Source organism: Armigeres subalbatus, chromosome 2, assembly GCF_024139115.2.
Source record: "Armigeres subalbatus isolate Guangzhou_Male chromosome 2, GZ_Asu_2, whole genome shotgun sequence".
Classification (NCBI taxonomy): Eukaryota; Metazoa; Arthropoda; class Insecta; order Diptera; family Culicidae; genus Armigeres; species Armigeres subalbatus.
In genome coordinates, this window is record NC_085140.1 from 165,097,424 (window position 1) to 165,111,294 (window position 13,871).

A 13,871-nucleotide genomic window follows, 5' to 3' on the forward strand; every position below is an offset into this window, starting at 1 on the left:
CTTCGAAATTTAGTTTTTGTCATTTAAATTCCTTTGTTTTATACCTCCTATATTCGCAGTCAAATCTTTGTGTCAAGAAAGTTGTTTCCAATCTATGTCTAGTACATCTTGTTCTGCGGTACTACGAATTTACGTAATAATATAATAATAATCTCTGTTTAATTATTCAGCACAATCGCTTCTGATGTCTCAGTCGATTTATTTTCATCCATGATGCTAGTCGCAACTGAAGCAGTAACTTACAAGTAAAAAAGAAAACACGCGCACAACAATCGTACCTCATTAATGCACAGTCAATTTGCCATTAATTAGCGGTTGGCTACCCCTCTGGGTTCTATTTTCAGACGATAGGTTTTAATTGTCCACTCCGACGCGTCACGCGAGCCAGTGCTTTGATTGTCTATCTGCAGCTCAAAGTTAGATAGCAGCAGCGAAGGACTTGTCATTCGGCCGGATGTCTGCCTTGGCGATGATTGTACAAATTCTGCTGCGGCACACCTACAAGTAGGTACGCCCAGCAAAGTAATGGATGGATTGGAGTTTTTATTTAATTTTTTGCTTAATGTTGTTCAAAATGTCTACAATGATGATTAAATCAATCATTATAAATTGTAAATTGAATAAGCGGAATATTATCCAAATTCGGTTTACTATTCAAACTAATTTTTGATTTTAGGAATCAAAATCACAAATTTTCAGCAGTAACATATTATGTACTAAACTAATATTATATAGAGAATGAGGCAAAATTTTGAGCAACATTTTTTATTCTGAGTATTTGATAAGACTGAACGCAACACACTTACAGACATCATCGCCTTTCAATGTTTATTGATACATGTATTCATGTAGCATGAGTAATGAATTCAAAGTATGCGCATCTTCTATACAATATTTAAGACGCCATTCATCATTCAAGATCATTTAGCCTCACTCAGACTGCACAATTCTAAAAATACGTCCTGTGTAATTATCGTATTATAAAATTATTATTTAGTGCGCTATCGCTGCTCTTGCACTAGAAACGACCGGTACGGGCCAGTTTAGACCCAATGCGTGAATGGCGATATCTGTGGCCGTTATCACCACCATCTTCATCGCTTCATGTGCACTTAAGCGTGTGCTCAAAGTGTGAATTAGAGTTTAGTGTCATCTCCAACGTTCGCTATCCTGTGTGTGGATTCATCGTCAGCTGGATGCTGGCACCGTGGTTGTGGTTTTACCACACGATAAACTTTCATTCAACATCAGAAGCACCCATATATAATGGCGAAGCCGCACGATGTCACTTATAACTTGGAGAAACGGACTCGGGCAGGAAGTACCCATAAGTACGTGCTCCATTCAACCTTCTGAGTCAGGCCATCGGCTTACCTAGTCAACCTGCTTTCTTCTTAGAATTGTGGAAATACATTGGTCCATGGAAAACAAACGTTTTATTACGCCTATTATGAATTTCTGATTTGGTACAGGCATGTGATATAAATCCACGATCAGTTTCGGCAAATTATAATTTTAACACTGTTCTGGTAATCAAAAAATGTGAGGAATGTCACTTATGGCGAATATACCCTTCGCAGATATAACTTTCATAAAAAAAAACTAACAACTTTTAGGTGAACACATTTTTTGGAAGAAATCATTTGGAAGATAAAATCTCCTTTTTTAAATGTGCGTTCATCAAGCTATCATGCCCTGAGTTACAATACAGAGTGGAGCTCTCTCAGTTGCTCTAGGCGTCATATTTTGTCGCGTGATTCCACCACACCGACCAACAATTGTAATGCACTCGTATGCCCCGTGGTATTGGCGCATGTAACTGGCGCTTTCAGATGCGGCAATTTGATGACGAATGAAAGTAACTTGGTGGCTATCATTGAACCAGTGGCAATCATACCCGGTACATTGTACTTTAATGCAATCTAGCGCAATTGTCCGCTAGAACTAGGATGAGAAATTATTGTGGTGGTCGTTGGTGGACTTTACACCGGGACCCATCGGAGAGGTGCATAAAGCTGCATGCTTCGAAGCAGTATACGTAGTCTGAGAGTCTGCAGAAGCGTTACTCGAATGTAATTCCAAGCATCTTGTTTACACGAGAGATGCCCCTGTAATTGGTTTATCTGGTTTGGAAAGACCAGCAGCTAATAAGTACTAATGGCTACCTGTAACTATGTCTTTTCAAGGAACCGCTGCATGTTTTCTCTGTCTGCCTGTGAGAGAAACAGAATGCATCCACTTATGAACGGGGTCTTCAACAAGGCCGATGCGGCGGATAAACTGCACGCGAATTGTAAGACGATGATGTTTGTAATTGGAAGCCAATTATCTCGCCATAAAAACCCGTTCGTCGACGAGGACGGTTTTGCGAAGAATATGCGCACCCGTTCAGCACATGTGTGGGCTCTCCTTGCGTTTGGTCGTACTTCGTACTCTCCTTCTAGCCCTCATGTGAAATTATGGCCGTCACGGGACTCGTCCAAAGGACCTGCCTGCACATGGCTGAGTAGAGGGTAAAAGTCTTGTGCTATTTTTAAAATTACATTCATCGTTGATGGATGTCTTGAATTCCGAATTGAAGAAAGGAGCAACGCCGCTCGTGATAAACGATTCCAGCTTTAATAATATTGATTGATTCTCGGCGAAGTCACCACACGCAGAATGAAAAATCGTATTCAATTGGATCAATTAGGTTGGAGCAGCCATCATGCGGTGCGGCATCCAGCTTTGTGTTGTTTGAGCGGTGTATCAGTAGGAGTGAATTGTACTCTATTGGTGATGCGGTGCCGGTTTTTTATGATGGCACAGAATCCAGTATGAAAGTGAGCAGGAATAACATCAGTACCGTAGTTGTGCATTGTTGAAGAAAGGCATGCAAGTTGGGTGCTTTTGATAACCGTACACCCTAGTCCAATCTGATATTCGAACCTAGCCTTGTCTCTATATAAATTTGGATTTTTTGTGAGCAAATTACGTAAAATTTTACTGCACATTCCGGAAAATTTCCCAAGGGATTCCGAAGAATTTACTTTTGCAGTCAAACATTTTTATTTGCTCATGCGAATTCTTAAATTTATTCAAAGCCAACATCAACAGCAGACCAATTGTTCAGGCTGATTCACACGGGCACTTTTTCAGTTTAAGATTTTGATTTCAAAAACAGATAGATGCACGAACATGTGGGTTCTTTGGGGAAGTTGAACTTACATAAGTCAAAGAATTGATTGAGACAACAAAACGGGATAACATGTTTGACGGGAGAGGTCTATTTCCAATTAATGTTTTATAAAAAATCTTCGTTCAAATTGTGAAAGAAAATCTTGTGGAAGCTCTCAAGAATTTCTGAAGAATTTTCTGTGAAAATTCCCAAAGATTTTTTGTTGAAGTCTAGAGAACTTATCGTTGAAATCAATTTTTTTAAAGGAAGAGGGTCATTTGGTCAAAAGCTACAACACCGAAAGTGGTTAGAAAATGTAAATTGTCAGAACAATCCACTAGGCCCAAACCCATCTGGCCGAAATGGACATAAGGTCGAAAATGTTCATTTGCCCGACAAAACCATATAGCCGAATAGATCATTTAGACGACAATACCGTTTGGCAGAAATGGCCATTTGGCTGAAAATGTCGTTTGAAAAATAGGTCATTTGGCCGAACAAGTCTACATCGATCTTTACGGCCGAACGGCATTTTCGGCAAAATGCTCTGTTAAGCTGTTTCGGCCAAATGGAATTTGGCTAGATGACTTTCGGCTTATCCGAATAACACGGCTAAGAGGCTCTCGAAGAAATGGCTTTCCGCCGTTTGACTTTCGGCTATTTCCCGTTTGGCAGGAACTCTTCGAGCGAAAACTACTTTGCCGAAGCCCACGAGGCCAAGAGTTGTTTGGTCGAATGTGCCTTTTAGCGTAACGAACCATTTAGCTAAAATACATCTGGCAGAAAAATCATTTGGTCAAAATAGACTGGCCATTTGAACGAAAAAGTTATACGGCCGAAAAGGTCACTTGACTGAAAACTTAATTTGGCCGAAATGAGCATACAACCGAGAATGTCTTCGGTCGAACTGGTCCTTTGGCCGAAAAAGTAATAGGTCATTTGTCTGAAATGGTCATTTGGCAGGAGGATCCATTTGGCCGAAAATGTAATTTGACCGATCGGATCGACATTTTTAGCCATATTACTTGTTCAGCAGATAACATTTTCTGCCGTATGGCAATTTAGGCCAAATGATATATTCAGCAAAATATTCCGTTCTGCCAAACGACCATTTCGGCCAAGCGGCATTTTTAGCCACATGACCTATTAAGCCACAAACCACCTGTAAGGATGAAAGGATTTTTCGGCAAAATTACTAGTTTGCACGCAGAAGAATCTTGTACGATTGAAACAACTATTTCGACTGTTGCATCAAACAACGTGTACTTTGTTGTATGACCCTTCAAAGTTGTTTTTTAATGCTGATTCACTGCTTTATTCAACTGATTGATTGAAAACAATAATAATATCGTTCTTTTGACAACCATTTAATGATGTGGAAAAACTTTAGAAACCAATCAACATAAATTATCCTCAACATGAAGTGAGAATGGAGTAGAGGCATAGGCGCCAACTTTAGGGGGCCTCAATAATTATTTCGCTCACCTAATATATTTTGCCTTCAAAAGTTCAGTTTTCGAAGATTATCCATAAATTCTCATATTATTGCAACGGTCGATTCAAATAGCTACCAGGCTATTTTATTTACATTGGATTCTTGCGTTGCTGTGTGTGTTCATGACCATAAAAATCCTTGATGACGAAAAGAGAGCTTATTTGTTCATTGTTTGGCTCAATTATTAAACGTAGATGCACAAGATATCATCAAGATTGATCCCGCCTGTAGGGATACATCAACCATAGTTAAGGATATGACAAATTTTATTATTATTTTTGTCTTTATTTAGGAGGCTTTCAGTCCTTGGCTTTATTTAAAAGTCTTTCAGCCCGATACCTGCTTTGCCCAGTAAGAGGGACTGTAAAGTATGTGTCGATGTCGTCTGTCCTGGCGAACTATTCTGGTTTAGTTGAATTTTTCACAATTTTGTCTGACAATGATGCTTCAGGCGACGCGGAGCGGTTGATGGTGCAACGAGATATAGCTCTGCAGTTGTTGATCAAACCTGCCTGACCAAACCAAATCTGCTGAAAGTGTCTCAGATGTCGTGGACTATCTGCAGGAACAACCACATTTGACAAAAATTTATCAAGTATGTAATGATTTTGGCCAAACGACCTTTTCTATGTTTGAGGAATTTTCCGTAGAAATCCAAGAAAAATCCTTCAATTCCAAAAAAAATCAAGTTGAAACTCCGAATAGTTTTAACAGTTAAATAATTTCCCGTGGATATTCTGAAGAATCCAAACAATTTTCCTTTTTTTTATTACTAAATTCCAAATAAGTGCCCTTAGATGTTTTAGTGAATTTTCTTGGGAAATTTCTAACGATTTTCATTGGGAGTTCCAAAGAGCTTCTCTTGGAAATTTGAAAGAGTTTCCATGGATAATTCATTTTCTCATTGGCCGACGATTTTGGTCGATTGGATGTTATTTCAATTGTCCTTTACCAAAAAGATACTGCTGAAATATTACAGATTGATAAACGAATCCTTTTACGATTTTTTCCTTCATTTAATATGAAGAAATCTATGAAATTTAAAAAACAGCCATCCCACAAAAAAAAATAATTAAAAGAAGAACCACTTCAACTTGCTACACCACACACTTTCAAGCAATAAATAGCTCATTATAGATTGTCTTCACCAATTTACATACACACCGAATTCAAAAGCGAGAATTATTCCGCGTTGAGATTATTATCACGAGCAAAAAGATTAAGACGTCATTCTGACTATTCATGTAAGCTACATCGTAATCCAATGTTACACGGTCAGTTGATTTTGATTAACTGGCGTAATCCACTTGAATCAGTAGAACGAGAAATGCACCATAGCCACTCTGGAAGGCAGTCTATGTTCAACGAATGAATAAATGAGGAAAACAAAAATGTAATCTCAATTAATGATCACTAACAGCTCTCCGTACCAAAGTAAATATGTGTAGCTATGAGCAGCGAGCTACCCATGTTCACTGCCGCCATCCTCAGCATTATCATCGTCGTCCGCCACCGCGTCATCACACCATCATTCACACTGTCGTGCTCTCTAAGTTGATCGGATCGCGACAGACAGTATGGTACCACCAGTAGGTGGCTGTCGAACCGCATACAGGGAGCAGCCCGACTAAGAATAGGAGAGCCGAGATGACGTGGTGAATGAGTGCAAGAAGAAATACAACGTTTTGGCTGTTCATTCTGATGGTTGAACCTCGACAAAACCGACAGAGGCCAAGTTTTCTGGGTATAAAAGGGGAAATTACGGTAAGAAGCCGTACGCTATATTTATGGTCGTATAATATGCGATATAAATATACTCAAAGCAATAGATCGGTAAGTAGCAAACAAGTCTTTCATGGGTTACGTTTAGTGCAGTTTGGCAGATATCGTCACATAAAACCGCAACGCAACACACATCTTCTCAATATCTTGAATACTGATCTGTCTGCCCCGAGAGTCAACAGGTCTGTAGATTTGCTGTGACCAGGGCCAGCCACTTCCAAAGAGCATTATAAGTGAATGCGGCTTATTGCCTATATTTAAGGAATTACACCTTCACATATTGCACCTATTAGTAACCAATTTTGCGCAAGTACATATGTATGTATTTGACATGAGCAAGTACCGTGGATCACCGATGCAGTACAAGCCAATCCATGTCGGCCAGGGCCGTCGTTCTCCGTCGAAAAGGAATATGAGTGTCCACTTACTTTGTCTCACTTGTCACGATGTTTTCTTCACACGCGATGGAACGCCAACGTTATTGCTGCCGTCGAGCAATCCGGTCGAGAAGTGCGGATTGTGTTACTAAGCGAAAGTACACACAACTTCGAAGGATCCGATTCGTTTCGTTCGAGCGATTGATTCAAACTGAATCGAGCGCGCCAAATGACAGCAACGATCTACAGCGGCCGGTACTGCTGTCTATTAGGCTTCAATTGTAAATTCTGTAAGATGTTTGGGTTGTTCGATTCTTTGCAAGGAGGAGAAAGCTGTTACCTTCGCTAAAAATTCCGATGACCTCTCACAGTGTAGTAGACCGTTTTATGGTTTTCTACGTTGATTATCAGTGCGAACTGGCAGCAGTTCTGGAGCAAAAAATGCAAAAACCGTTCATTGTATAAGAAATAATTTTGTTTCGTTTTGTAACATCTTCACAGATTGTACCCAAATGAAAGTCTTTCTTTGTTGAGTAAAAAATTACTTTTACTTTAGGGCTTACGACTTTTTCAAAATTCAAACTTGAATTGAATTAATTTGCCATTAGAGTAACATTCACCTACATTCCAAGCGGGATCTGTAACAATCATCGTACATGTACACATGTACTTATAATGAATCCCCAGTGTTTACTGTACTTTTGATGTTTGTTAGTACAACGACTCAATCATTACAGTCGGTAAAGAGCGCGTGCATTTAGCAGGCTTACCAGCCGACCAATCACGTGGGTAAACATTCGAATTCCACGACCCAAACGGAATGCGTTCTAATTTTATTCGAGCTGCATCCATAAATTACGAGCCGATGGAAAACGGCGTAGAGAGACACATTTGCTGCAGGGTGTTGTTGGAAATTTATACAGACGAGGTACATCACACGAAGCAGGTGAAAAAAAGAAAATCCCCAATTTTGCGTTGAGTAATGAGTGAACACTCATCCATTGATAAATATACAAATTCATTCATTATTTCATCATTGACTTGGCATCCCCGAACCGAGCCCCCACACATCCCAGATGAATGCGCTTGCTCAAATTCCTCTCACAAATCATCGTTAGAACCATTCCAACAATTACAACTGAAATATGTATCAAAACTCATCATCATTATACCGTCGACATACCAAAGCAGTAATAACAGTAATTCGCGGTGCCGTCGAATAAAATTGCTAGAAAGCGTCGAGAGCAAACATCCTGAGCGTTGAAGGCACGAAGAATAAAAAGGAAAGATTTAACTCGGCTGGCCAGGGAAGTGAGCCGAAGACGACATGTGATTCGCCGTGCGTGGTGGGCTGATTAATCGCTGTCAATTTCCTTCAGCGGGTTTTGTATTCAACCACCGTCACAACTATGGTAAATATTGCAGCTAATGGAATGCATGGTTTTGGTTTGTTTTTTTTCGGGCCCGTATAGTGAGTAACGATTTCTGTTGAATTGTGTATGCTAATTGACTGGATAACACGTAAGTGCTAATTTTAGAAAATCGTAAACACCGAATGAGACCGCCAAAAAATAAATGCAGTGTTTGTTTGTTCATCAGCTGATTGACGAAAATGTGATTATTTCCAGGAACGAATTAGCAATTTCCTGTTGCGTTAATCAAATAACAGAACTTAAGTGCCACATAATTCGGGTTATTTTAAACCTTTGCGGTCGCTTCACAACAAGGGCGAGTTTTTTTTTCACGATTTCATGACTGTTTGCATGATGTTTGCAAAAATAATGAGTGATTTTTTCGTTAGACGATTCTTAAGGTGAATTATTAGTCCAAAAATGACTGCCACAATGGCCGTGCTACCCAGCACCTCACGTTTTTGCTTGCACAAATGTAAATTTATAGGTGATTAGCACATCTGAAAACCTTTTTTTGTGTATGCTGCAAGTGAGCAAAAGTAAAAAACTACTTTTTGTTTGTGCCTGTCGTTTGCTATTGGAGTTATGTGCCCCTGAAAGCGTTATGTGCTTTTGAAATTGGATTCCAACACGATTCACCTTAAACCTTCTTTGTTGACATTACATCCCCCACTGATACATTACCGCCTTGCACACCTTTCAGCATGGTATTGCTTTGTAGTCTCGCTTCTTACCGCAAGGCTAAGGAAGGTCTCTTATAGCATATTAGTTTTGAATCACGGACTATGAACGGGGACGTCATAGTCTTGGATAAACGAGCGAAAACGGTTAGCAGGTTGCCGAGTTTTGTTATAATGCTGACATGATGATTGGAGAATCACTCTTTTTTTATCGACTACTGCACAAAGTATCGTGGATCTCTTGAAAGAGTATGAAGAATAATCGCAGAGCTGATATCATGTCTGATTATCTTCTTCTAATTGACGAGATCCGACTACGCATTGCTCAGATTCAGAGGGGGGAGAGAGACTCGGACTGCGATTCAACACACGCCAGCTGTGGAGAGGTCTTTTTTGATGAAACATAGAACTCAAGCAGTGGATGTTCCGGAGGGTGGTAGCGTAGAAGAGCAGTGGATAGTCATAAAGCATAAAGAATACCTTTATCGAAACAAATAAGAACAACCTGGATGAGCTGCGTACCCCACGGAAAGAGGGGATTACTGATGCAGGCTGCGATAGAGTAGTTAAATACGAGTCCTGTCAATGATGTTCGGGTCTAGAGAAGGAAGTTGAACGCTATTGCGAACGGGACAAGTGAACGAGGGTGGACTTCCTAGCCGACGAAGGGGAGAAAACCGCAACAACTGACAACATTCTACGAATGGATTGCCAGTGAATGGCGTGACAGATCAGCTACTCACCAACCCAACTGCCCAGCAAACAATTTCAGCTGAATAAGCCAGTTTTTCGATTATTGTTGCCTTAATAAGCGCTTCAATAGCCTCCAATATTTGTTGAGCTGAAACGTTGGTTTGAGCACTTCGAGCAACTTCTTCAAGTGTCGACGCCCGACCAACCATCAACATCTCGGAATAAGCCGCAAAGGGTGCGACGCGTTACCCGCGTCATCTCCGAATCCATATCACAGCAGGAGATTGAAACAGCCATCCGAGGCATGAAGTTCCACAAGGTTCGGACGTATATTAGCAGCGATGCTCAAAGTTGACCCCATGCTATCTGCACAAATTTGTTGCATCATATATTCTGCAATATCTGGGTCACCACAACTTTAAGTCCAAAAGCACAGTCCAGAAGCACTAGAATTTGAAAATGATGAAAAACGGCGCTGATCACGTCCTTATGAACTATCCAGGATGAGAAGGGATTAATGATGCAGTCAGTCGCCCAATGCAAGCCAAGAAATCCTTTGTTCTTGCCTCGAATTCATACGGATTTTTATTGGAAATTTGGAACAGGTTCGTCTTGATTAGCGGGTTGTCAATTGTGTGGCAATGACATAGTGCTCGGACGAGCTATGCAAAGATAATGTGCAACAAGTTGAAACTACTGAAGTAGACCTTGGTTCACGTCAGCCACGTCAATAGTAATCGAACTATCAGGAGCAGGAGACTCTCGCTTGCCCATCACCATAATAAACTCCAGCTTTGGATTTTTTTTGTGCATGTTTGAAATTGCTTTTCATAAAGTCTACAAGCGAGAGTATTCTTGGTTGAATCGTATTGCTTTTCATTGGTGATTATTACTCGAGTGACAGTGAAGTGGAAGTGAAGGAAAAAAAATATTTGTGGTGTAGTTTTAATTATTAAATCATAAAGGGGAAGGAGAACAAAAAAACTTACAACTAGGCTTGCAACTAGGTATATAAATAAGTTATAAGTTCACTATGAAAATGTTTGTTGCGAATCTAGTTTCATCCTATGTAGAAAGGAATTTGAAAGATTGCCTTAGTATTAATTAATCAAGAAACGAAGCTTTGAATCCGAATCCACGGAACCGCAAATAAACTCACTTTTGGTAACGTTTCTCTAAAATATTTTTTATTATACGAGAATTTCACAATAAATTGCATATTATTCGGCAACTTGGCCGTACAAAAATGATTTTTGCCTTTCTCGTATACTAAGTATACGGTAAAGGCTATATGATCGCTCCAAAAACAAACTTTTTATAGAAGGCCCGGAGACCCATAGTGTTATATACCAATCGACTCAGTTCGACGAATTGAGGTGATGTCTGTGTGTGTGTGTGTGTGTGTGTGTGTGTGTGTGTGTGTGTGTGTGTGTGTGTGTGTGTGTGTATGTGTGTGTGTATGTGTGTGTGTGTGTGCGCAAAACTACTCAAAAAATGTCACTCATTTTTCGGGCACTTATCCTCAACCGATTTGCTCGCAACAAGTTGCATTCGACGCAGAATCTTGTCCCATTGTTTCCTATTTGAAATTGGCCAGATTGGACTATGGTATCAGAAGCTATGGCCAAAATATAAATTCATGCGAAAAAATCGCGTAAAATGTCACTCATTTTTCGGGCACTTATCCTCAATCGATTTGCTCGCAACAAGTTGCATTCGACGCAGAATCCTGTCCCATTGTTTCCTATTTGAAATTGGCCAGATTGGACTATGGGATCGAAAGTTATGGCCAAAATACAAATTCATACGAAAAAATCGCGTAAAAAATGTCACTCATTTTTCGGGCACTTATTCTCAACCGATTTGCTCGCAACAAGTTGCATTCGACGCAGAATCCTGTCCCATTGTTTCCTATTTGAAATTGGCCAGATCGAACTATGGGATCGACAGTTATGGCCAAAATACAAATTCATACGAAAAAATCGCGTAAAAAATGTCACTCATTTTTCGGGCACTTATCCTCAATCGATTTGCTCGCAACAAGTTGCATTCGACGCAGAATCTTGTCGCATTGTTTCGTATTGAAAATTGGCCCAATCGGACTATGGGCTTCGGAATTATGGCCAAAATATATTCACGTAAAAAATGTCACTCATTTTTCGGGCACTTATTCTCAACCGATTTGTTCGCATTAAATTGCATTCGACGAAGAATGTCTCATATTTTCTTATTGGAAATTGGCCAGATCGGACTATGGGATCGAAAGTTATGGCCAAAATACAAATTCATACGAAAAAATCGCGTAAAAAATGCCACTCATTTTTTGGGCACTTATCTTCAACCGATTTGCTCGCAACAAGTTGCATTCGACGCAGAACCTTGTCGCATTGTTTCCTATTTGAAATAGGCCAGATCGGACTATGGGATCAGAAGCTATGGCCAAAATACAAATTCATACGAAAAAATCGCGTAAAAAATGTCACTCATTTTTCAGGCACTTCATTTTTCAGGCACGCAGAATGTCTCATATTTTCTTATTGAAAATTGGCCAGATCGGGCTATGGGCTTAGATGTTATGGTCAAATTACTATTTATTGCGAAAAAGAGTTCAAAAAAGTCTAGCTCTTTTTTTTAGCACTTGGACTTCATCTATTCCCCAAGCAACAAAAGTTCAACAAATCTGGTTGCAGTAGCCATATTGTGACTGATTCCGGTCATATATAAGTTACTGTGATTGATGTGCAATATGTGTGCTTCTCAGGTCGCTCGCAACAGATTGCATTCGACGCAGAATCTTGTCCCATTGTTTCCTTTAGAAACTTGGCCGGATCGTACAATTGGGTCAAAAGTTATGGCGAAAATACTAATTTTAAAACTACAAAATAAAATGCCATTTTTTGCTCTTATGCTCATCCGATTTGTTTGCAACAAATTGCGTTTGGCGATAATTTTTTTTATGGATATAAACAAATATGAAAAATAAGACCAATCCACATATTGGTGTTATTTGAGATTTTTCCAAACCTTTTGAACGAACGAGAAAGGCACCATCACCGCTAGGTGGATTAATCTGGGTTTTGCCTTTCTCGTATACAAAGTATACGTAAAGGCTATATGTTCGCTCCAAAAACGAACTTTTGATTGGAGTCCCGGAGACCCATAGTGTTATATACCGATCGACTCAGCTCGACGAATTGAGGTGATGTCTGTGTGTATGTGTGTGTGTATGTGTGTGCGTATGTGTGTGTGTATGTGTGTGTGTATGTGTGTGTGTATGTGTGTGCGCAAAATAATCTCACTCATTTTTCAGGCACTTATCCTTAACCGATTTGCTCGCAACAAGTTGCATTCAACGTAGAATCTTGTCCCATTGTTTCGTATTGAAAATTGGCCCAATCGGACTATGGGCTTCGGAATTATGGCCAAAATATATTTATGTATAAGAAAAATTCTCACTCACTTTTTAGGCACTTACTCTAAGCTGATTTTCTCGCAACAAGTAGAATCTAGCCCAATTGTTTCGTATTGAAAATTGGCCCAATCGGACTATGGGTTTCGAAGTTGTGGCCAAAATTCATTTTTGTACATAAGAACACGTACAAAATTCTCACTCATTTTTCAGGTACTTATCTTTAACGGATTTTCTCGCAACAAGTTGCATTCGACGCAGAATCTTGTCCCATTGTTTCCTATTGCAAAATTGGCGGAATCGGACTATGGGATTCGGAGTTATGGCCAAAATATATTTTTTATAAGAAAAATTCTCACTCACTTTTCAGGCACTTACTCTTAGCTGATTTACTCGCAACAAGTTTCATTCGACGTAGAATATTGTCCAATTGTTTCGTATTGAAAATTGGCCCAATCGGACCATGGGTTTCGAAGCCTATGGCCAAAATATTTTTTTTACATAAGAAACACGTACAAAATTCTCACTCATTTTTCAGGCACTTATCTTTAACTGATTTTCTCGCAACAAGTTGCATTCGACGCGAAATCTTGTCCCATTATTTCGTATTGAAAATTGGCGGAATCGAACTATGGGATTCGGAATTATGGCCAAAATATATTTTTATAAGAAAAATTCACACTCACTTTTTAGGCACTTACTCTTAGCTGATTTACTCGCAACAAGTTTCATTCGACGTAGAATATTGTCCAATTGTTTCGTATCGAAAATTGGCCCAATCGGACTATGGGTTTCGAAGTAATGGCCAAAATTAATTTTTTTACATAAGAAACACGTACAAAATTCTCAGTCACTTTTCAGGCACT

The 13,871-nt window shown here is 39.6% G+C and overlaps 2 protein-coding genes across 7 annotated transcripts in view; both read right to left on the reverse strand.

Moving 5' to 3' along the window:
- LOC134211131 (ion transport peptide) overlaps positions 1-13,871 on the reverse strand; it is a 204,340-nt gene that overhangs the window by 36,373 nt on the left and 154,096 nt on the right. Inside the window, exon 1 of one of the 6 annotated variants that reach the window (XR_009978938.1) lies at positions 6,863-7,003. The exons of the other annotated variants lie outside the window; for them this stretch is intronic. The gene's annotated coding sequence lies outside the window, so the exon portion shown is untranslated. Of the gene's footprint in view, positions 1-6,862; positions 7,004-13,871 lie in introns of those variants that run through there. 6 annotated transcript variants of the gene reach the window in all.
- Positions 1-13,871, reverse strand: part of LOC134211130 (deoxyribodipyrimidine photo-lyase-like) — a 193,974-nt gene that overhangs the window by 23,610 nt on the left and 156,493 nt on the right. The window lies entirely within an intron of this gene.